Here is a 24868-nt window from a genome sequence, read left to right on the forward strand (position 1 = left end):
TAACCAAGTATCCTTTGGTCTGCTAGTGCTGTCCCTCTAGCACGGTATCTCCCAAATAAACTCTCCTGAGTCATAGTCCAGAACTGTGATTTTCTGCCAGGCTCTTTGACTAGTGGAAACTAGAACTCAATATCGCAGAACCTGATGCTCCGTATCTTCTTTGAGCTGTAATACCAAAAATCATAGAACTGAACCACCTCTTTCTTTCTCTCAATATTACTGCTCCTCATAGCACCATTGGCAGACATCAAACCTCCTCGACTACTCCTCGTACCACCATTGGCAGACATCAAATTACCTCCTCGACTGCACCTCGTAGTACCAATTGTGGCACACATGGAACCTCCACGAGTGCAAGCGTGCCCCATGAGTAGCTGCAGATTTGATCCAGGAAGGTGCAAAGTGACTGGTCTAGATTTTGGAGTGGAACTCGGTCATTTGGTGTAGTTGTTCCTCAGTGAGCTCCTCCTCCCTAAGTTTTATTTCAGCACTCTCCTCATGCTGCTGATGTCGGTGGGCCATTCGAGTCCACCTGCAAGAATTCCTGCACTCCAGGGCTAGCATAGCTTTGGTTGCTTCTTCCTCTGCTTCTCGGATACTGTATGCCATCCTCTGCCTTTTCCAAGGCTATGGTGGTGCTATTCCTCTACTTCTGGGACACGGTGAGCCTTCCTCTGGCTCTTTCTAGGCTATGGTGGTGTCTGTTCCTCTGCTTCTTGGAGAACGGTTGCCTGCCTCTAGCTCTTTATGCGATGTGGTAGTTCTGTCCGCTTTGATTTAACTCATGCCATCTGTAATAGTAAAAAAAATTACACATGTGTTTCATCAACAAACACCATAAATTCATGAAGGAAAAAAAAGAGGAGATTGTAGACGGCCTCACTGTGCCAAGGTGAGAAGGCGATCTCAACCGGCTTGCTTGTTGGAGTAGTGGCGTGCTAACAGACGGCGGCACGGTAGATCGCCACAGCGCAGTAGATCCCCATGGCGCGAAAGGATCTGGGCAAGAGGTTTTGGTGTGTGGGGAAGGGGTGAGGGGAGGGGGAGGGGGGGAGGGAGGGGGTAGGCGGGGCAGGGTGGGTGGCTTTGAAGGGGGCAAACGGTGATGGAAACAGCACTCAAAAGAGGAAAAGATGGGTACTAAGAGAATGCCTTTAGCAGCGGACTGTCCCACTTGCCGTGTAATTGCATCACCAACACATAAATGCTGTCAAGAGTCACCGTCCACCGAAACTTGGGGGATTAATATTGGTGATCTGACGATTAATACACATTAGTGTATTACTCCGTATATATCATCACCATTCGTCATGTAAAATTCGATCTCTGCTCACCAGACGCTAGACGGGGCAGCGATGTACCGGTGCAAAATTTTGATTTCAGGCGAAAATGAAATCCCCGGGCCCAACAGTGCCGCCAACATGAACCGAAAATTAGATCTCTCTCACTTTTGCCCTCCTCGCAGAAAATTGGTATACCACGCCATCGATTTCAAACAAGGGTATTTGCGGTATTGTGATGGCCACATAAAAGCGAAAGGAGTCATCATCTCCACCTCCATCTCTATTCTCCAGCCAGACCAGCCACACCGTCTCTCCTCCCACTCCAAAGCCTAGCCCCATCTACCACCCTAGATCCGAACCCTAGCTAGATGCATCAGCACAGTAGCTTGACTCCCTCTCCACTCTCCAGCCAAACCCTCTCTCATACCTTTTTGAACCCTAGCCAGAGCCAGAGTCGGATCCAGATCTGATCCCCTTTGTCGATAGCAGGTCTGCTAACGGTGGAAGGACCGCCGTCAACGGTAGTACACGCTAGATTCGGAACCCCTATGTCGGCACCTATTTCGACCGGGCCCTAGCGTCATCATTGATGACCACCACACCAGATCTGCTACACCTTCATCGATGTCGGCCGCACCACTTCTGTGACCAGGATGACAAGAGGGCAGTGCCAATGACGCAGCGTAACCCAGAATAGGAAGAGGTACCCAAATTCCTTTTCTGATGCGTGTTGTATTCTAGTGGTTGAACCTGGGACATGTAGATATATAGTGACGGGGTTACATGTTTCTTAGTTGATTGTAGTTCACATGTACTTTATTCGAGTATAATAGCTTCAATATAAGTTGTAGTTCATATGTGCTTTATTCAAGTAATGGCTTCCATACAAGCTGTAGTTTAGACGCCTAATTTGCACGCTCCTGCTCTATTTTGTTGGCATTCGGTACAAGGTTAACTTAATAAATGCCTTTGTGATCTACATGTTGACATCTAGAATATCTCCAAATGTTGACATCTGGAATATCTCCTTGAAGCGGGGGAGCATGTTTAGGGATATGGTGATACAGATACAGATTTAGAAGAGCTAGTACCCCTTGCAATTGAGGTGCTTGTTCTATCTTGTCATGTTGGGATGGGAGCGGGGTTGGTTTAGGTTGCAGTGCAATTCAATTCTTTGTTGTGTGGATAGCAATGCAATTTTTACATGCTTGCCGCTTAAGTTTGTTTCTCCAATTTCAGGGTGTGGGTTGAACAAGCCATAGAGAAGTCCCTGCCAGCAGGGAAAAAGGCAGCACTAATATGGGTCCTAGGGGATGGCAATCCAAGAGAGTGAGGCCAACTAGTCTAGCAGAGTTGCAGCATCTTGTAGTTCCAACTAGGTCCAAAAGTCAGCACGCACAAGGCGAACAAAGCCCTGTGAGGGACTAGTCATGTAAAGATGACCTTAGCCATGCCAAAGAGGAGACTCCACCTCCCCACTCGTAGAATGACCAAACTTGCGAAGGTTGGTACTACCTTAGACATGTCTATAAATCAAGTCACACTATTTGATATCCATGTTACTTTTCTAACAATCTAAATGTATGAAAACTGTGTAGTACCATTGCAGAGAAGATAGAGGAAGTCGAGGCAAGCAACTAAGGGGGTTGGGCTTCACAAAACCACCCAATCAATGGGAACAAGGATGCCCATCTCCGTTATCAAGGGGAATAGAAGGCCACATGATCCATTGCAAGCTGCCAACTTTGCCTCAGAGGCAGGTGTAGTAGTCAGGTCTCAAGTACCAATTTTTCTGCACTAGAAACATTACAAGTGACAGATCAAACATCACAATGGATTTGTGGCCAAGCTATCTGTAAGTATGTATATCCTCTGTTGACATTCAACTCTGCCTTGAGCAACTTAGTAATGGATTTTATTTGCATTCACACTTCTACGGTTGAGGCTAGCTATTGATGACAATGATGAAGCAACAAAAGAAGCATGCACAAGTGTATTCCAGTCTGTTATATGGTAGACATGGTACAGGTTCAAGTGAACTTACTTCAATGGCGTCCCCACTAATGAAATCAGAAAGACCTCTCCTGTGTCTTGTGTGAATGATGCACAATGGTGTGTACTTGTCCACATGTGGTTAAGTTCCAAGAACAAGGTGTGTGTTTGTGTGAACTCATTTATTTCTTGTCTAGTCTTTATGTGGTCTACTTGTGCTATAGTCTAACACAATTGTGGTTGTAGATAGTCTCAGAGTAGAACAAGCGAAATCGAGCTGAAGTCAAGTGCCACCAGGTTACAGGATCTTGCTCCTATATTGCCCACCTACAAGCATATGTAAGTGATGGTTGTGTTACTCTTTTATATCAAATACGCAATGCTGTTTTGTATCAACAGAAAGGCATGTGCAATTTTAACAGAAGGACAAAAATAGGAAGGACGTAGGACATGATCAAGAAGTGCTCGTTGAATAACATGATCGACCTCATGCAGATGTTGATGTAGTGAAATCTTCAACAACTTCCATACCAGTAGCAACACGGGACTGAGTAATGCTGCAAGAGAAGCAGTGGTAAGTATCTTCATTTGCTTTCCTTGAAATCTGCTAAAGCCATTAGCATAAAAGAAGGAAAAGTAGGAGGTGCCTAAAGTGGCACCATCATTTTGAAGTTATAATATTACAATAGTTAATATGTTACCTATGCATTGTGCTTATGAATCTTTGTCGGCAGTAGGCTGAGGAAGACCTATGCATCACTTGTAATGAAATAATTTCTTGGTTCTACAATTTAAGTCCTCTTCCTAATGTTTACCCCTTGGTTTTCGTAGAAAGCTCTAGAAACTATACGAGCAGAACTTGTTGCTGATGTTATTTCCAAGGTCCTCTCCTAGGCCAGCTGTAACACCTTTTCTTTGAAGAATGCTAGTATCAGGACAAGCTGCTCCAGACTTTGGGAATGGCTTGCTGCTCATCAGGAAAGTTTAGCTATCCTTGCCAAACAAGTGGATCAATTGAAGAGGAAGGCAGAAAACACTGATAGGGATTTGAGGAGTTCAAGAAACAGCAACAGGAGGAGTACAATAAGCTCCATGAGCATATCATGCTCTTAAGCGCTGGTAACTCTCAGTCTTGTTGATGTAGTGAACATGTTGTTTGTTTGCTATTTTGATGTGAAATTTTAGCTGCTTGATATGTGAACTCTGTTAGTGGTTTGTTGCTGAGCTAAACTGCTGTTATTTGATTCAGGTTCAATATAATTATGCATGTAATCATTTTGCGCAGTAGTGTAGATCTAAAATCATTTTTTCTGATATAATGACTGGTGTGCACGTGGTAGATCCGGCATAGGCACGTTGTTAAATAAGAATCTGACATGTGGACGAACCGGTGAATGACATGTGTAAGTGCCAGGATAGGACACGTGGGCCAATAAAAACAAAATGTGTGGTACAAATCTATCCTGCCACGTGGTCGAATCAGAAAAAGACACGTGGGTAGCTCAGGGCGTGACACGTGGCCCAATAAAATACTAACACGTGGATGTACAGAATTGAGGCACGTGGTGGAGTAAAAGAAAGACACACGGGATATTATGGTCACGCCACGTGGACCAATAAAAATACGACACATGGTCCAATGAAGAAGTGACATGTGACCCAACCGCAACACGACACGTGTGCTAATAGAAAACTGACAAGTGGAACAATAGGGTCCCAACACATTGTCCAGTAAGAACTTGAAATGTGCAAGAACCAGAGATGGCCATGTTGTGCAATAAGAAGGTGACACGTACCTAACCATCTCCAATGTAACCAGCTATAGCATGTACACGTTGAAAGCATCTCCAACAGAAGCACCCGCCTAGCGTGGCTGCCCCTTGCCACGCATACCAAAGCAGTTCTATGACAGTCAGTTTTCGTCATAGATCTTGCCACATCTATAATCGAATTTCTAAAATCATCATGGAATTTCAAGAATGACGTGACTTCTAGGATGAACCATTTTTCATGATAAAATCATCATAAAGTGAAATTATGACGAATTTGGCTCCTTCAGTGACTGAAAGTTGTTCATCATAGAAGTGGATATTCCTAGTAGTGTCAATAAAAAGCAAGAACGTGTTGTTAGGATAGAATGCACCTTCGCATATTCTTGTTTGCTAACCATTTTAGGTTAAAGATCAAGAAGAACAGGGGACATACGATGCCTGACATCATGGGAGCTGCATCAACTACATATGTGATGATCCTTGGTAATGAAACACACTGAAAAGGAGACCTCGATCCTACACACTTGACTTTCACACAAAAGTTCAAGTGTGGGGGGGATGGTGAGAGTCCAAAGTTCCATACACACCAAAGACCATCCTAAAAAAGAGATGATGATGTTAGCTCTACCTTGTTATATAAAAAAATTATGATAAAAAAAGATGAGATAAAAAATGGGGAAACAAGAGAGAGAAGGAGGAGTCTCCTCTCCTAAAGCCTTTGCTTACCACCACAATCAAGCCACCACTGCAGCAGTCCCACAGCTCTCATCCACATATGCTGCCGGTAAATATACTCAAGTATGCAAAGGTAAATAAAAGTTCACCAACTTCTTTACTCATGTTTTGTTTCCATGAAGATATAACCTGCTCATACAATTTCATGATTTCATTGTTTATGTCATATGCTCTAGTTTGGGTGTAGTCACATAGGCCTATGTGGCACACTCTTAGGTTTTTTTAAATTAGGCATGGTGCTTAGGTTAAAATAGCCTTCTTTAATCAAAATTAAACATGGTGTTTAATCTTGATTAATGAAACTTGATGTTATCATTTTCATAAATAAATGGAAAGTAATCTAATATGGAGATAAACCAAGGCTAGGAACACATTGCAGCCTTACTTTAGCCTTGCTTGAGTTAAAACTAAAAAAAGTTGGGTGCACAAGTTTATAATAAAGATAATAATAATAAAATTTAAGCTCCCTGGTGTTCAGACTGGGAGAGTCCTTGTTTGTTTCCACCTTAGTTTCTCTTTTTGAATAAACAGGTACAAGAATAAGTATGGGGGAGATCTCTTAAGCATAACTAACACACATTCGAGATCTCCCACCAACATGTTGCACAACATCAACAATCCAACAAGCAGAGCGACAGAACATATGAGTCCAGAATGGATTGGCTAAACCTCTAGTTTACCAAACCATTTCAGATTCCACTTAGCTCCTTCATCTTCAACGATGGTTTGTGCAACACTCCCCTCAACTCTCTACATTAAATAAGAACTAAAATTGAACAAATCATGAAGCTCTATCTCCATGCTATCCTTCGATTAAAATTTGGATATTCTTTATTTCTAGCTAATATTCCTATAACTTGTGAACAACTTATCATAGGGACCCCATGTTATCTAAGTAATTGGAATATATGATATAGTGGGATGACAATGAACCATGCTCTTTTATGCAAATAACTTGGGATTTATTTTACAAAATCAAAATTCAAATAGCATGCTCCTCAATGATATTCAAATTACTACCAAAGCCACATCTAGTGAGTGGAGCTTAAAACCTCTGAAATTATGCTAGTTACTCCTGCATTGAGTTTTGTCAAGTCTTGTGGACCCTTGTTGAGAAAGTTATCATGCCCCCAAGATCAAGATCACGTACACTCCACATATATAAGCTATTCCTACACTGGGAATACACTAAAACATGCCTCCATCCACCGAAAACTCTACTACATTGGGAGTAGACAAAAAAATATGTGTTTGTTAAGTAAATACTCCATGTTCTAAAAAGATAACGATCTCTCTCGAAATATGTGGTTTAGAAGAAGAGACATGGGCTATGCAAAAACCTTTAAAAAATATGGACACATGAAGGTCCAAGAACAAAAAGAAAAAAAAATGGGATACATGAAGGTCCCAAAGTATTGAAAAAAATGATGAGTACATGAAGGCTCATGTATTGAAGAAAAGGAAGAAAGAGAGAGCAATAGCCATGTTCTCAAAGTAAAAACTAGAGAGAGAGAGAGAGAGATCATTCTTATTAAAGGAGTATAGTATTGGTTTATCTTTATCCACACACATGCACTTCTTGATCTAAGGGTATGACATCTTTTCTCCTTGGATCCGAGCTTTGACTTAACAAAATGTGCAGAGTAAGTATGCCTTCATATCTTTCCCCTACCCAAAGATTCACATAAGTTTTTAGAAGCAGGAAAGAAGGCAACACTATGATATGCCTTGGTGAGGAGCCAAACACAACATTGAGCGATCTGAGAGAATGAGGAGCTAAGCTATGTTTACATTTTCAAAATCAAATGAAAATCCAAGTTTCTAAACTGAATGATGCAAGGGGATTTGAATATATGCCGTTCCATTATTCAATTACCCAAGATGATATGGTAGATACACCAAAGTTCATAGATTCAGGTGAAGCCTGAAATAACTTGTATGCAGATTTCATATCAAGAAGATGACCCATCTTAGTCCTTAACTTTACTCGAGGACGAGCAAAGGGCTAAGTGTGGGGGGTACTATTGGTGGTCCTTAACTCTAATTTCTAACCACCAACTTTCATATAAAATATGCTCAAATGAACACCAAACTTAGAATTAGGGCTTATAACTAATCAATTCCACAAGTTTTGGTGATTATTCATTTGTAGGAGGACATGTCAGAATTACACAGAAAATGAGCCTAAAGTGTACAAGAAACACATCAAAACATACACCCGACATGAGCCCATGGGGGAGAAGGCCCACAATCAGACAAATCAGGGCCCAGACAAGTGGAGAACGAGCTCAAAATCAAAACCAAACCAACTCAACTCCGCGTGAAACCATCATGGATCAAATCTACATGATCATAGAAGTTCACCCACCAAAGATGGGCTTGATCCAGCCTAGCCCTGGTGCGGCCACACCCCCACTGGCTCCGTTCGGCCCGAACTTTGGTTGGTTGACTCCTACCACCTCTCCAACGACGGTTGCATGGATATTGCGGTGGAATTAATGCTCAAGATGGCGGTTTGGTTATTCTAGGAAGGAATTAAGGGAATATGCCATGAGATTATTCCTCCTCTCCACCTATAAAAGGAGGCCACCCTCCTCCTCATTGAATAACACATCAAGGAGAAGAGCATGAAAGCAAGAGCAAGAGCAACATCATTCCATGGGCTTAGGCCCTAGCTAGCTCTAGAATAGAACTAGGGAGAGATGTGAGGGAGAGTTCGAGGAAGTACCGGAACTATCGGACTTCCTCCACCTTGTACCTCGGTGAATACATGTGCCTCACTGATTTTTTCGCTAAGTGAGTATCCGTGGTTCTTTTGGTGTAAAAGTCTTTTAATTAGTTAAGCTATGCTTTTTTATTTGCTTGTAGGTTCATCGTCTGTCCCCATGGTGGATACTGTAGTAGAGGGCCCTGATATAGATAGATAACCCTGATCGACACTAGAGTAGTAGTCGATAGCGTAGACGTGGTGTCTAGGTTAGAGACTACCTTCGTTTGCCTCATACTCCACGGTTGAGGGGTAGGCGGCAGGTGGTGACAACCCTGTACATCCCTCGTAACCCCCCACATCTGGGTATGGCGTAGAGCTATAGGCCGGCCTTGCCTGGCAAACCAGGTGTGATCCGGTGCCCGAAGTAAGCAAGTAGAAGTAAAGTTTATCTGTCCTTAGACCCTAAGCCATAGGAATACACCTCTACCCTTATCAGCTATACTTGTGTTGTCCTTGGACGAATTAGCTAGAACAAATACCTCCATTCCCTGTGGAAAATACGATACCGTCAATACTTTCAGGTAAAAGCTACGACGATAATTTCGTACGCTTGTGGATTAATTCTGTAGACGTTAAGAAATACCAACAACTTTCGTCCTTCCCTCAGGCTTGGGCGGCATCATAGCCGCGTCATGGGAGTTGGCAGCTAATCTGTGTTGTGTCCTCGACCCGGGTGGCTGAGTAGAGGGTGTTGTTGTCTTAGTCGATCCCAAAGGAACGAAGTTGGGGCCGTGCGTCCCATCCCGTAGTTGGTGGGGCCGTACATCCTACTTGTCGGATGCAGTTTGGATGGCACAGTGCCGTATCCGACGTCATGGCCCTATGGTGTTGTCCTATGCGTGTAGAGGCAGTCAGCGTGATGGCGCTCTGCCCTGGGATTCCACGTCCCAAGAGATGGCCGTCTTGTCCGTCCCAGCGCGCGCGCGGGGGGGGGGGGGGGGGGGGGGGGGGCGGGGGGGTGCATCCCTGTCTCCCTCAGGGCTGGTGTACTTGATTGTTCCCAGCCCCTCCCCGTCCCTTCCATGCGGTCGGAGCCGGGGGAGAGGTCGTGTGTGACCTTCAGGCATATGGAGGAAAGTGAGGGGAGAAGTCGTAACGGGCCGCGGTCTGCGCGTCCCGGTCTTCTGGCCTGTTGGCATACCATGATCCGTGATACCAATTACCAGCACCACTAGCTGTAAAGTATACCGTGAATCAAGAAAGGTTTATCTATATAATGTTTAGAAGACTGGTCCAAGGATGTAGAAGTTGTACTTTTTTTAGATTTGTGTGTTTTTATTTGCCCGAAATTTTCTCACATGACCATTTTGATGAGGCAACGAGTGCAAAATAATGCAAAGGAATGTTACTTACTTTTGTCTTCAAAAACATTTTTTCCGCAAACTGATCATAGATAAGTTGATTGGGTTCCTTGTGGTGGAACCTTCCCACCCGGGTTCAAGGTCTTCGACTTGGCACAGGTACTCGCATTTTTTTAGATTTATTCCAAGATTTAACGGTACTATGCTTTCAGTGGTAGGCAATGTCCCTGTCAACTGCGAGGCACCTATGGTGACTTCGTGAATCTCGAGATCTGTCGGCTCAGTCCTTCGGAGGTGCTCATAGGGGTAGGGTTTGCGTAAATGTGTTCATAGGGGTGAGTGTGCGTGGAAATGTGGGCGTCTACATTATACTGTGTAATTCTCAAGAAAAAAAACATTTTTCCTATTGGATTTTGGATGGAGCTTTTGTCATACATATCATGGTAGTACATCAAAGGAGTGTTGTGAAACTAATGGCATGGTGACCGAAGGGCTAAGGCCTGTTCAGCTTTTGTGTGCGGCCCACCCTTATCCTACTCTAACATTGGCCACCTCGTTCTATGGTGTGGGTTCCTACTTATCACTCGAGCCGAAGGTTATGTACAACTAAGATCAAATATGTTGCATAAAGAAGAGAGCCCCATCATACATTTCTGTAAATTGTGCTCGTGTGTGCTGTCTCTAAGCTAATTTTGCTTATGATTATTTTCTATTATTTATATTTCCCCTTTATATTAGATCAGCTGATTATTGAAAAAAAACTATAAAACTTAGCTATGTGCGGCTAGAAAAAATTCCATTTTCTTAGAAAAAACTTTCTTTAGATTAAGGAAAATATTCCAGCCTCCTGCATCCACCTGATGAATGAGTGTAGCCGCACAATACAAGTCTTAGCACTGAGGCCAAACCCGATACCCGGGGATAAAACAAACTGATACAATGCTCTACTGGGAGTCGACACAAACAAAAGAAAAAACTTAATTTTCAATCCTCTTGTGGTGTCTCCGCCACCGTTTTCTAAAGATCTCTAACACCAAAATCTCCGGTAGAGGACAACCCTCCTTCATTTGCAATCACTACTATAAAAATAATTTTGCTAGCCACTACCCAAACATTAACCGAGGCGGCCATAAAATCCAACCGCCTCGGTTAATGCCAGGCGATTAACGGAGGCAGTTGTTTTTATTTACAGAGGCACCAAAAAATAACTACCTCCCAAAATCGATTTACGGAGGTGGTTGTTTTATTTACGGAGGCGGTCAGGAAATACCCGCCTCCAAAAATGTATTTACGGATGCGGTCGTTTTAAAACAACCGTCTCTAAAAATGTTCTATTTTTGGAGACGGCCATCTTAAGGTGCCCGCCTCCGTAAATTGATTTTTGGAGGCGGGCACACTATAAGGCCCACCCAGGAAAATCCAAGCCCAGCTCCAAGCCCAGCAGAGCCTGTATCCAATCCTGTTGTATCGGGCTTATATATATCCGGCTAGGGTTTCACCTCTCCCTCACTTCTCCCTCCCTCAGCCGCACTTCTCCCTCAGCGCCTCTCTCAGTCTCTCTTCTCTCCCTCGTCCTCCATCCCTCTTCCTCGCGCGCCCCTCCCTCTCCCTCCCTCGTAGGTCGTCAACGCGCCCTCCTTCCCTCTTCCTCGCAGTTCCGGCAATGCGCCATGTTCGTTTGCTTCGAAGTGGAAGAGAAGATTCCAGTGAGCGCATAAGGTAATTTGCTCTGTATGACCCCTTTCTATATCAGCGACCTCCCAGTTGTTTCAATTTTTCCCTTATTAATCTGTTGTTTGCTCCTTACGTTAATCTTATTGGCATCATGAATAATGTTGCATTCACGCAAGTTTGCTGGTTTTATGCCTCCCTGATCCATGTCTTGGTAGCGATAATCAACCAAACAGGCGTTGATGAGATCCTAACATAGAGGTATGTTAAGCCTCAGGATCAAAGATTCCCGACCGAGAGACCCCCGACTGACCCTTCCATGATCGCCCGGGGGCCGGGGGCTATACCCATCGGGTACGCCCGCGCGTACACTTCGGCAAAGGAATCAGGCCAATCCGGAGCACGCCCACCGCCTCTGCTCGGGACTCGGGGGCTCGCCCGAGCCTCAGGCTCCCAATCGATGGAAGCCTGGACCCGATCTTACTGCTGACTGATACAATGCACCGAGTGATCCCCTATCAAATCTCTCTCTTTCTCTCTTACACTCTGTTGTAACCCCCCAGATTTTCGGTGCTCTTGAGTATAAGGATCATCAGCTGCTTATGTAGGGCCCCGATAGCCTGAACCAGGATAAACCGTTGCGTCCCCTCTGTGATTCTTATGTTCTTGTGTCCACCCGAACCACCGGAGACACGCACTCTGACACCTGACGAACAACAATGTTTGTCGCAGTTTCGACCCCGCGATAGGAGTCCTTGTTCTGTTATTTGTGTTGCCTTTGTACTAGTATTTGTTTGTTGTCTTGTTGATGAGCAAGTTTTGGTAGTTCTCGGCACGTCTCTTAGATACGTCGATGATGGGCAAATTTTGTATTCTTCATATGCATATCAATTAGTTTTTAATAGTTTATGTGTTGATTAGTTAGTGCCGTCATTTTCCCTAGTCATCCACCGCTTCCTCATCTTCATAGTTAGCCGCTTCATTGTAAAATAGTAGCTAGAAGCGGTGACGGTGGATGTATTATTGTTAATCCCAGTTGTAACACAACCCCTACTTCCAGTGATTGGCCAATTCTAGTGGTGCCAATCGATGGTGTAGCTTTGGTGGTACTACTGGAGGTGTTGTTGAAGTGGCCGCCGAGGATGTGGACTTGGTAGGGACATGGGTGGAGGACTTGACAGATAGGGCGATGGTCGCGACGAATCCAAAGTTGACGGCGCCGTCATGACTGGGCCATGGCATTCATAAGCCCGAGCTAGGTGCATCGCCGTCTGCAAGTCTTGTGGCTTGCGTAGCTCAACCTCCTATTTGATGTGCTCTAGCAAAACCAGTCGCAAACAACTCTGCCATCTGAGATGGCAGGAGGTGCTCGCCATGGCAGAGCAACGCTTGGAAGCGCTCCTAATAATCCTGCACCATTGCAGTGAACCGAAGTCTTAATAGCGCGCCAAGGCAATTGCTACAGATCAGTGGTCCGAAGTGCTGGTTTCAGAGGTCCTTGAAGTGCGTCCATGAGGGCATGCCTGTGTCATGCTCCATAGCAAAGTACTAATCATGAGCAACACCGGTGAGGTGGTATGATGCAAGACAAACTTTGTTCGCCTCCTCCGTGCGCTACCCGCGGAAGAATTGTTCACATCTTGTGAGCCAGCCTAGTGGGGGGCGGCCGGCTAGTGATGTGCACTGGAAGATGCCGTGGTTACCGCAGCCAAGCCGTACCCATAGGAGACCGCAATCCCATAGGGAAACTCCAGCACAGATCTCGACGGCTGAGGTGGGTGGCATTCCACCTCCGTCCGACACGTGTGACGAGAGGCCGGCCAGTTGCATGGCCATGTGACCTAGCTGTCGAGATATGTCGGAAACCATCTTCGTCAGCTCCTCCAGCGCTTAGGGGAACGGCGGGCAGCATCGACGCCGATGACTCGCCATCCTCCGATTCTGGCATCTTTGATACCAAATTAATAGAGCCCAAGAATCTAAGACTACAAGAGTGAGTGGTGGTGGCTGGCCGGCGCTTGCACAACGTCGTACGGGCGCCGTCAGAAGGAAACATGGAGGAACTAAAACAAAGTATCCTAAGTGGAGTGGGCAAACAACTCTGTTGCCCTGCTTACCCCCTAACTGCCTAATCCCTAGACTCTAATACATGTTGGATGCAAACACACGCACACAACTGAACTTCTTATGTCGCGGGTGAGATCATGGGAGCGCCCATGTCTTCTACCACTGTCCTGGTCTTCCCCTTCTGTTGTACACAATACCGATCATATATAAGAGCAGGGTGCCACAGAGTGAAGTGGGACAGTGGCACTACCGAAACTTATGCGGCTGTGGAGGATAGCGCATAGATCCTTCGAGATGTGCTTGTGTCAGTGTCCTAAGGTGGCCACGCATGCATGCACGTGGGCATCCCCATGGCGACAGTCGATATTCGTGGAGTCAGATCGACTTTGGGATTTATTTTCTGCTTAAGGTTTCAAAAATTTGGGATTTGGGGTCAGCTCCACTGGCATCCTACGATTTGGGCTGCCTTTCGGGGTCATGTGCTTGGGCCATGTGCTCGATCGGGTAATTGGCCCACGGAAGCCTAGCCCATGTCTGACAGCCCTGATTTTATTTGACCAGTGATCTGATCGAGGCACATTACCAGCAAAGTGGCCCTATGAGCTGCCCCACTTTTGGTGCAGTATTTCTATAGTGAAGATATGCAAACATTCTGCACATTGGATTGAGGTCATATTGCATCTCTATTTTACACCTTCTAGCAGGCACCTTTTTATTAAGAATATTTTTTATAGCCTAGTAAGTCCAGATCAGAATGAAATGCAAAATATGGAAAATTAAGACAATTTTGAACTGGTTTTCTTCTGAATTTTTAAGACCATTTTCTTCTGAATTCTTTATGTGGTTCCTGCCTAATGGTTCATGTGCTCTAAGTAGGAGGAACAGAGTTGGACAACTTGAAGAAAACGTCATTGCTCCCTTTGTTCTAAACTTCTAATAATATCTGAGCATCTAGCAGCTTTTATTTTGTTTAACTGCACAACAGCTTTGGTAATACAAGGCATGAGGCCATTACTCCCAAACCTGTTGTAAATTTACTTAATTAAGATGGTAGTGAACTTGTCATTATATATAATATTCATTATGCGCAAGCCTTGGGGTGTGATGGGGCGGCGAGTCCACGACAAGATGGGCAGTGCAGGATAAAAGGTGGGGCAAGGGGGGCAGTGGGGAGGTCGGCGTCAGCCCGGGTAGTGTGATTATTTTCCTGGCTGTGTGTTCTCTGCATCCATCTATTTATGTGCATCACCTCATCTTTGAACAAATGCATTCAGTGCTGTTTTGACCTATTATACACCCTTTTCAGTATGGATGCCTTCGCAGCTCCACCAGAGGATGCCCAACTCGTGATCTTCTCCCGCGTGGGCAACGTCAAAGACCTCCTTAGCTTCGCCATGACGTGCAATTGGTGGGTGCACCGCTTCACTGACCCGGCCTTCCTCTGCGAGCTCTTTAAGGGCAACCGCGCATGCCTCATCGGCTTCTTCTTCCAGAAGACAAGGTTCAACTTTAGCAAGCTGATGATCAGAACGGAGGGTGCCTCCGTCTCCGCTCCCACCTTCATGCTATCGCCATTGTCGCCACTGATTGGCCCCACAGAACGTTCCTTCACAGCCTTCGTCCCTGACCATGATGGCACGTTCAACTATGCCGAGCGCCTGGAAGCACACCATGGGATCATTCTGATGCAGCTTGTGCCCCGCACCTTTGACCGCCCCAAGCCACCTGTGCTGCTCTGCCTCTGCAACCCTATCACCGACGAGTGTCACTTTCTCCTGCCTCTGGAGACTCCCCACTCTCCTCCACCTCTTGGGTTGGATTATCCTGACGTTGGTCTCCAGGTCACCATGAACGCCATCGTCACGGCCGCTGATAACAGTAACCTCGGCAGAGGGCAGCTGCTCCTCATCACCACCAAAGGATCTGGACCAGACAGTAAGGTGTACCTTCACTCGTACTCTATTGGCACACGCAGCTGGAGCACACCCACCAGGTGGCTAGAAGGGAGCCGTTACTCCCTGGTGCGTGATCTTGGGACACACCAGGATGATGAGAACCTGTACAAACTCAGTGTGGAGGTGGGCACGGCGCGTGTTTCCATGACAAAGCTTCCCTTCCATGCCGCCGGCTCACGGCTCCTCTGTGTCAGCAAGGACGACAAGCTATCAGTCGCTTGTATCTATGTCATGCATGTGACTCTTGTTGGGGTTTAGTCCCACATCGTGTAGCGATAGTGGGAGAGCACAACATATAAGGCGGAAGAAGCCTCCACCTATAAGGCTAGTCTTTTGGGTTGGGAAGGCCCAAGACCTTATATGTTGTAGCTCCGGTGGACCTGGGACCTGTGGAAGCGTAGATTCGTTATAACAAGCCGGGCCGGCTGTAAGTCAGCTCCAAGATCGTGAACTCGGTGGCCGGCTACTGGTTCCAACAACTCTTTGGACACAGTAAGAATGCGGAGAAGAAGGTGATGACATCCCTGCGCCGTGGCTCCGCACTGTTATCAGGATAACGCCGGACCCAAACTACCGCCCTCGAACTCGGTATGCTGCCTGCTGGCAGTGGTTTCGCCTTAACAATGGATCACTGCTCGTGCTGAACTGGGATTACCGTAGCTACTCAATCTTCATTCTTGACATCGAGAAGAAGGTGATGGAAGTGGTCAAGCACAGCTTCCTGTGTGAGAAAAATTATGAGGGAAATCTGGCGTTTGTGCCATACGAGATGGACTTGGTGAAGTTCTTTGTGCTCCGACTTGGTGCAATCTGTGAAGACACTGAAGAGCCTCATCACCAATGAATGTCTTCGACCTGCTGCTTATCTATTGGATGATTTGGAAGCATCTGAATGAGGTCGCTTATTCAATGGGCTGCCCACTGTGAACCATGCAGATGGACTAAATCATCAGGTGTACTTCCCAATATGTAGTCATCGGTGTATTCCTGTGGATCCTTATGCAATGAATGTCAGACTAGATTTGGGCGTTGTCTATACACCTGGAATTTAGACTTTTGGTATGTTAGTAGATACTATAAAGTTTTAAGGTGTGCTGACAAATTTTGTAGTTTATTAGCTATTGAATTAATAATATGATTACTGATATGCCTTTATTATGCATGCATTTGCATTGAAAGTTTATACATCATAGTGTCATGAAAGGGAACATGTCAATATTTCCTGCATACATCACAATGCCATAAGATGGAATATACCAATATTTGCAGCATGCAATGCTAGGTGCCTAGGTTGAGGTATATTTCTCTTTCTATGACAGAAAACAGATTAATTGTTAGGAGTCAGAAAAATCTTCTATGCTTTGGCATATGACCAAGCAAGTTAGGATTATAGGAATATTATATTCGGTTTTTAGGCAAAACCAAACATGATGTGATCTGCTTGCGTGCGTGTAAAGGAAGTCCGACATGTTTGGCACAGACCAGGCGTACCCTATGAATACTCATGGGTACATGGCCGATTGTTTTTTTTTCCATAATCAATCGACACTTCAATATATTGTTATTTTCACCTACATTTTTTTCCAGCACTTAGAGCGTGTTTAGTTGCCCAAACTTTGGAATTTGGGCTACTGTAGCACTTTCGTTTTTATTTGGCAAATAGTGTTCAATCGTGGACTAATTAGGCTCAAAACGTTCGTCTCGCAATTTCCAACCAAACTGTGTAATTAGTTTTTTTTCATCTACATTTAATGATCCATGCACGTACCGCAAGATTCGATGTGATGGGTACTGTAGCACTTTTTTGGAAGTTGGGGTGGGAACTAAACACGCTCTTAGTTTTTTTCTCTTGTCGAGCCCTAGCAGCCCTAGGGTTTGGTTGGTCTTTACCGTTTTATGCTGAAAAACAGTTGGCTCCCCTCCACGAAAGTGAGTACCCTTTGTTGCTTTGCTCGGAAAGCAATCGTTCGTCGTCACGAAATCACGATAGTTATTGTGTTGTGGCTGGGATCAATTTTACATGGCAACAACTGACTCGTGGGTTATAGAAAAGTAGAAACCCTGATTTAAGAGCTATTTCTGAAGTTGAGTCTACAAAACAAGACCTCAAAAGTAAGAGTAGAAGATAGTAACCCTTCGATTCTAAATACACACTGTGTTTTAAGGGCCATTGTTGAAATTGTTGAAGATGCTCTTATAAATCTATAATCTTGGTGTGGGGCCAAATTTATGTCAGTAGTTATGCACCTGACATTTCATCTCCCTATTAGGAAGTGAGCACCAATGATGTGGGCAACGATGGACGATGTTGCCAAATTTATCTCCTAGAATTAAGGTATAGGCTAAGAGCATCTCTACTGAGGCTTCTAATCTCCCTACCTTCATTTCGAGGGCCGAGGGATTAAAAACACCCTTCAACAAGATCCCTACTCTGACCCTCAAAAGTAGGAAGCCTCACATTTCACCCTCAAGCCCTCGTTCCCTAAGGGATTTAAGGTGGTCCTCAATTTGTTTTCCACACATTGCAAAGCTTGTGCTAGTTCATTTTCCCCCACCCACACGCTTCTACTCCCATCCACGATGCCTCCATACACTACCAGAAACTGGCTCTTTGCCGAGTGTTTTTACGTTTGCCGAGTGCATTTCCTCGAACACTCGGCAAACAAGCTCTTTGTCGAGTGCTGCAAAAAAACACTCGGCAAAATAATTGCACTCGGTAAACAAACTATTTGTCGAGTGCTGAAAAAAACACTCGATAAAGAAGTAAGATTGCCGAGTGCCCCCGATCTGGCACTCGACAAACACTGCTTTGCCGAGTGTCAAATCTAGGACACTCAGCAAAGATTCTATACTATAACATACGCACCCCAAAAGATTAGCTGCGAGGCTGGTCTCCGTTGTTACGTCTCTGCTGCCCGCCTCTCCCGTCCACCCTCCTCTAGTCCATTCCAAGTCCCCCCACCGGCCACCACCACCACGCCAGCCAGCCCCACCACTCCATCCGAGTCTTCGACTCCAAGCTGCCGCCCCCCGGTTACTCCTTGGTTCCGCGCACCGCGCCGCCGGCGGGAGGAGAGGAGGTGGGTCAGGGCGACGCTGATGCACCCAAAGCTGTCGCGGACCGCCCAAAGCTCTTAGGTTTTCCCCCTCCCCTTAGGTTTTTCTCCTCCGGTTGTCCTCCGGAATTCCTAAATCCAAGCTGTGATTTTTCGTTCACTGTGTTTCCATTTTTTTCTCCTTATTTTATCTCAATTTCTGGGAGTTTGGGTCAATCCCATGCAATGATTTTTGGGGAATAGGTTCGTGCTAGGTTAAATTGCATTTGTGCAAAATTTGGGAGCGTTTCATGGAGTTTTAGTTTGGTTTTCGTCGGACTTTTGGTCGCTCCTTTTTCTTCTGTTCGTTCTTGCTTCTTCTCTGTTAGCGGGTCAGGGCAACGCCGATGCACCCAAAGCTGTCGCAGACCGCCCAAAACTCTTAGGTTTTTTCCCTCCCCTTAGGTTTTTCTCCTCCGGTCCTCTGGGATTCCTAAATCGAAGCTATGATTTTCGTTCACTGTGTTTCCATTTTTTCTCCTTTTTCGTTCTTGAGTTTGATCTCAATTTCCCAGAGTTTGGGTCAATCCCATGCAATGATTTTTGGGGAATAGGTTCGTGCTAGGTTGAATTGCATCTGTACAAAATTTGGGAGCGTTTTATGGAGTTTTAGTTTGGTTTTCGTCAGATTTTTGGTCGCTCCTTTTTTCTTCTGTTCGTTCTTGCTTCTTCTCTGTTAGTGTGTTCCGTGACTGTATCGAGCAGGAGCAGCTGTCCAGCAGCCCAGCGGCAGCACTACCAGCGCTAAGTGCTCAGGCACCAAGCGAGCTCACTTGAGCGGTGCTTGCTGTGGGTGCTCGTGGCTTTGGCCTGCCTCTCTGCTTGTGTTGCTCGCCCTTTTGTGTTTCTTAGCTTGTCTGGGGCCGCGAGGAGCTTCCGCATCGAGGGTGGCAGCGCGCGGGTATGGTGGCGGCCGCAGCGGCGTGGTGTTGGCGGCCTGGTGATGTAGGTTTTTTTATATTTTTTGAAAATTTCTTTGTTGATTGTCGGTTTAGCACTCGGCAAAGTGTTTACCGAGTGCTCGACAAAAAACACTCGGCAAAGACAGCTTTGCGGAGTCTTTGTTCGTCGAGTGCTGTTTGCCGAGTATAACACTCGGCAAAGCCTTTACCGAGTGTTTTTTGGGTTTCGCCGTGTGTCCTAGACACACAGCAAAGCTACTAATTCTGGTAGTGATAGACGCCATTGTCACTTGATGTCGTGGTCCATCCACTGCAGCATCCCTCCTCCTGGCGTCCGCATTGGTCCTTCTTGATGCACCCTCCACCGGGGCTACCTTCTTACATCCCTGCCACTCCTTCCCAGCATCGGCATCTCTTTGCCCTAGTGAGGAAACCTCCTGTCTAAACACAAGTACATCCACTCAACGTGTCTTCCTTCTCTTTCAGCCCGGCTTCCACCCCACACCTTCCCTAGTGTCACTACGTAAAAAACGATTTTTAGCAATGGGTCGAATTTTTTGTAGGGGCGGCTGGTGATGGAGCCACCCCTACAGTGTCGTGCTCGGGTGCCCAGACACCAGCCGCCCCTATAAATGGAACAGCAGGGGCGGCTGGTGATACGAGCCGCCCCTACAAATGGGTCTGATTTGTAGGGGCGGCTCACTCACCAGCCGCCCCCGGCGTTTCTATTTGTAGGGGCGGCTGGTGATTGAGCCGCCCCTACAAATGGCCCCCGTATAAATAGCTCCGATTTATAGGGGCGGCTCAATCACCAGCCGCCCCTACAAATGGCCCCTGTTTAAATAGCTCTGATTTGCAAGATGGCTCAATCACCAGCCGCCCCTACAAATGACCCACATATAAAACAGCTGCAGCACCTTCTTCCTCCTCGGGTCACTCACTCCAACCCGTGAAAGAAAGGTGGGGAGGCCTTGGGCACCTCCAAAATTTGCTCTACTAAGAGGGGAAGGTTTTGGTCTCAAATCCTTTGGTGGAGAGGTTGTAGAAGGTAAGAAAATGCTATTCCACACTTTTTTTGTAGTTTTAATGGTTGGTTAGTGTTGTTTTTCTCTCTCTTCTATGGTGCTTGAGCTACTTATGAAGCAAATTAGACCCAAGTTTCAAATATACTAGGGTAAATTAGGGAGGGGAACAAGATCATACCCTTATTTGGTCCATGTTTCTTGATTTTAGTGAACAATTAGTTAGTTTTATTCATGTAGATCTAGATCTACGGTTTGGTTTTTTTATTAATTTCGTTTTTGTAAATTTGGACTAAGGTTTGTATGAAAGATATTGGGTAAAGTATAATTGTTGCCAATTGTTGTCTTTAAAATTGTTTATTGTAATCAATAAATATGTATTTTAATTAATTAAGGATAAATGGACCATTAATTAATTTTCCTCTACCATGGTGTGTTTGTATGCTTCATGTAATTATATTAGATTTATATTCATATATATCTGAAGTATATATAATTATTCTCAAGTAATTATTAATTTGATTCATTTTTATATATATCTGAAAAAGTAGTCCTTTAATGTTTGTTTTGTTGTTGTTGTAAAAGATGGAGTACATGAACTCTTAGATGTATGGTTCGTTAAGGTTCAAAGCAGGTTTTCGTGAAGAGGTGGATAAATTTATTGAAGCCGCAAAGAAGCATGCAACGACCTTGAAAGAGAATAAGGATACAATTATTTGTCCATGTAAAGATTGCAAGAACCGTATGGCATGGACAGATGTGACTATCATCAGATCACATTTGATTATACGAGGATTTGTTGAGGACTACACAGTGTGGATTCATCATGGTGAAACTGTTATTGTTAATGACGAGGATGAGGAGGAATACGACGACGAAACCATAGAATCCCTGTCCCAATATTCAGCAGAGCTTGATGCACGAATGGATTTTGAGTTTGGCAATGAACAAGGTGGTGATGCTGGTGGTTGGGATGGTAACGACGATGGTGGTGCCAATAATGATGGTGGAGCACGTGTCGGGGATGAACATGATTTGGAGGACATGATTCGAGCCCTTGGACCAGAGATTTTACTAAATAGCCCGAAAGGTCTAGAAAATTTGGAAAGGGTGACAAAAGCATTGAAGGAGACTGTGTATGGTGTTGAAAAGGGTTGTCCGACACATTGGACATTGCTACGTTTTGTGCTTGAGCTGCTCATCCTGAAGGCTAAGTACGGCTGGTCAGACTGTAGTTTCAATGATCTATTGCATCTCCTGTCATGGGTGCTGCCACAACCAAACTCAGTTCCTGCCAACACATACCAAGCGAAGAAGGTCATAAGTCCATTGACAATGGGGGTTGAAAAAATCCATGCATGCCAAAACCACTGTATACTTTTTCGTGGCAAAATGTTCAAGTCACTGGATAAATGTCCCCGGTGTGGGGCCAGCCAGTACAAGAACAATGACCTTTACGGTGGGGACGAAGCCTTCACGGTAAAAAAGAGAAATAAGAAGGGTACAAAAAAGGTGGTACAAGAATCTCAGCCCCCAGAGGACACTCCATTAGGCAAAGATGCAAAGCAGAGAAGAATTCCTGCCTTGGTAATGTGGTACCTACCAGTGACTGACCGCTTGAGACGTATCTTCCTAAACCCTAAAGAAGCCACACTCATGACATGGTGGGATGATGAGCGCAAGGTGGATGGTGATAAGATTGCACACCCGGCTGATTGTAGTCAGTGGCAAAGGTTTGATGAAAAGCACAAAGAATTCAGCGATGACCCAAGGAATGTACGGTTTGGCTTGAGCACCGATGGAATGAATCCCTTCAATGAGAGGATGAGCGACCACAGCACATGGCCAGTGATCTTGACCATGTACAACATCCCAACATGGTTGTGTCAGAAGAGAAAGTACCTTCTCCTCACTATTCTTATTTTTGGCCCTAAACAACCAGGCACTGATATAGACGTGTTCCTCGATCCTTTGATGCAAGAAATGGAGAGTCTATGGAGGCATGGGGAACAGATGTATGATGCGTTCCGAAAGGAGGACTTCATATGTAGAGCAATAATATTTGTTACTACCAATAATTACCCCGCGTTGTTTGCTTTGTCTGGACAGATCAAAGGGAAGACGGGATGCTTGGTTTGCTTGGATGGTACTACATGGGTGTACCTGGATGCATCCAAGAAGATAGTTTACCTAAGGAACCGACGCTTCTTAAAGACAAGTCACAAGTACCGCAGCAAATTGTTCTTTAGATTTTATGACAACACCCCGGAGATTGAACCCCCTCCAGAGAGACGTCATAACGGAGAACACGTGTATAGAATGGTGAAAAACATATGCGTCATCTATGGAAAGAAGAATCCAGATGGGACGAACAGAGATAGAAGCACACCTCCTATCGAAGGCGTACCTTTCAAGAAACAATCGATCTTCTTTCAGTATCTGCCTTATTGGCCAGACTTGGAGGTCCCCCATGCCATTGATGTTATGCACGTGCAGAAGAATGTCTTTGAGAGTCTCATTGCTACCTTGATGGACACAGGCAAGTCAAAGGATGGTCTAAAAGCACGGAAAGACATGGTGCAGCTAAACGTGATGCCACAGCTTCACCCGGTACCTGAGGCTAATGGAAAATACACTCTGCCCACGGCGTGCTTCAACCTAACACCAGACGAGAAGAGAGCTATATGCACTTTCCTAAGGGGGATCAAAGTCCCGACTAGGTTTTCAGCAAATGTGAAGAAGCTAGTGTCGATGAAGGACTTGTCAATAACACACTGCAAGGCTCACGATTGCCATGTGATGCTAACAGTGTTTCTACCTATTGCAATCAAGGCTATAAAGCTAGAGTTCTTGAAAATGGCCATCACCCGCATGTGCTACTTCTTTTCGAAGATCTCACAGAAGACGATTGACAAGCAAGAGCTGAGTGACCTACATGAACTTGTGGTGGAGACACAAAATCAACTGGAGATGTGTTTACCTCTTGCTTTTTTTGATATAATGCCACATCTCATGATTCACATGGTTCATCATATACAGGCACTGGGCCCTTGCTACTTGCATGAAATGTGGTTCTACGAGCGGTTCATGTCGGTTCTAAGTCGATATGTGCGTAATCGAGCATACCCAGAGGGCTCCATGATAGAGGGTTACAGTACTGAAGAAGTCGTCAAGTGTTGTCAAGAGTACCTAAAAGTACAGAAAGGGATTGGTAAACCCAATTCTCGTCACAAGGGTAGGCTGGCTGGGAAGGGCACCAGGGGTAGAAAAGTGTTCATCGATCATGATTACAAAGAGGTGAGTCGGGCGCATTACAGTGTCTTGTAGAGTACACAACTGATGGAACCATACATTGATGAACACTTGGCTATCATTATGGTGGAGAGAAATAACCATTCGGGTGATTGGGTCATGAAACAACATAAGCAACGACTAACTACATGGTTGAAGGACCAAAACATACCGCCTGGAGAAACCATAGACTCTATTACCATCAGTAGGTTAGCGGAGGGGCCATTGAGACAAGTGACATCTTGGAATGCTTATGACATCAATGGGTATACGTACTTTACCCACGCAAAGGATAGTAAATATGTGAACCAAAACAGCGGCGTTCGAATAGAGGCTCTCGATGGATTGGGGCGAAAGATCCAATACTTTGGCATCATTGAAGAGATATGGGAACTTGACTATGGAAGGGATATAATGGTGGCCCTGTTTCGATGCCGCTGGATCAAACAACACCAACTGAACGAGATCGGATTGAGAGTCCTGGACCTCGAGAATCTAGGCTACCAAGATGACCCATGGGTGCTCGCTTCACATGTCGCACAAGTTTTCTATATGTCTGACCCACAAAGTAACCTCCCCCCGAAGAAGAAGACAAAGCATGTGGTTGCCTTCAGGAAACAACACATTATTGGAGTTGATGGCGTGGACGATGTTGAAGCTTACAATAACTACGATGAGATGCCGCTATTCACAGACTTTCCTAAGAAGATCAGTGTTGTGGAAAAGAACCTCCCCAAAGACATATTGCCATGGGAATGAAAAGGTGTTAAGGGGAAAGTCGTTACAGCGGGCTAGCTAGTTGTTGAACGTGGAGTGTTTATGTAAATGTGTGTTTGTAAGACTTCATTTATGGATGCGTGTGAGACTATATATTTATGTACGTGTGTAAGACTACATATTTTTGTATGTGTGTGAGACTACATTTATGCATGTGTGTGAGACTACCCTTTGAATTGTTCAAAATTAGTGACAAAGACAGATGACTAGACTAAAATGATAGAGCATGATTTTA

The 24868-nt window shown here is 45.2% G+C and overlaps 1 pseudogene; it reads left to right on the plus strand.

Annotated features, from left to right (window-relative positions):
• Nucleotides 1-11516: 11516 nt before the first annotated feature.
• Nucleotides 11517-16390, plus strand: LOC136489157 (uncharacterized; annotated as a pseudogene).
• The last annotated feature ends 8478 nt before the right edge of the window (nt 16391-24868 follow it).

This window comes from Miscanthus floridulus, chromosome 10, assembly GCF_019320115.1.
Source record: "Miscanthus floridulus cultivar M001 chromosome 10, ASM1932011v1, whole genome shotgun sequence".
Taxonomy (NCBI): Eukaryota; Viridiplantae; Streptophyta; class Magnoliopsida; order Poales; family Poaceae; genus Miscanthus; species Miscanthus floridulus.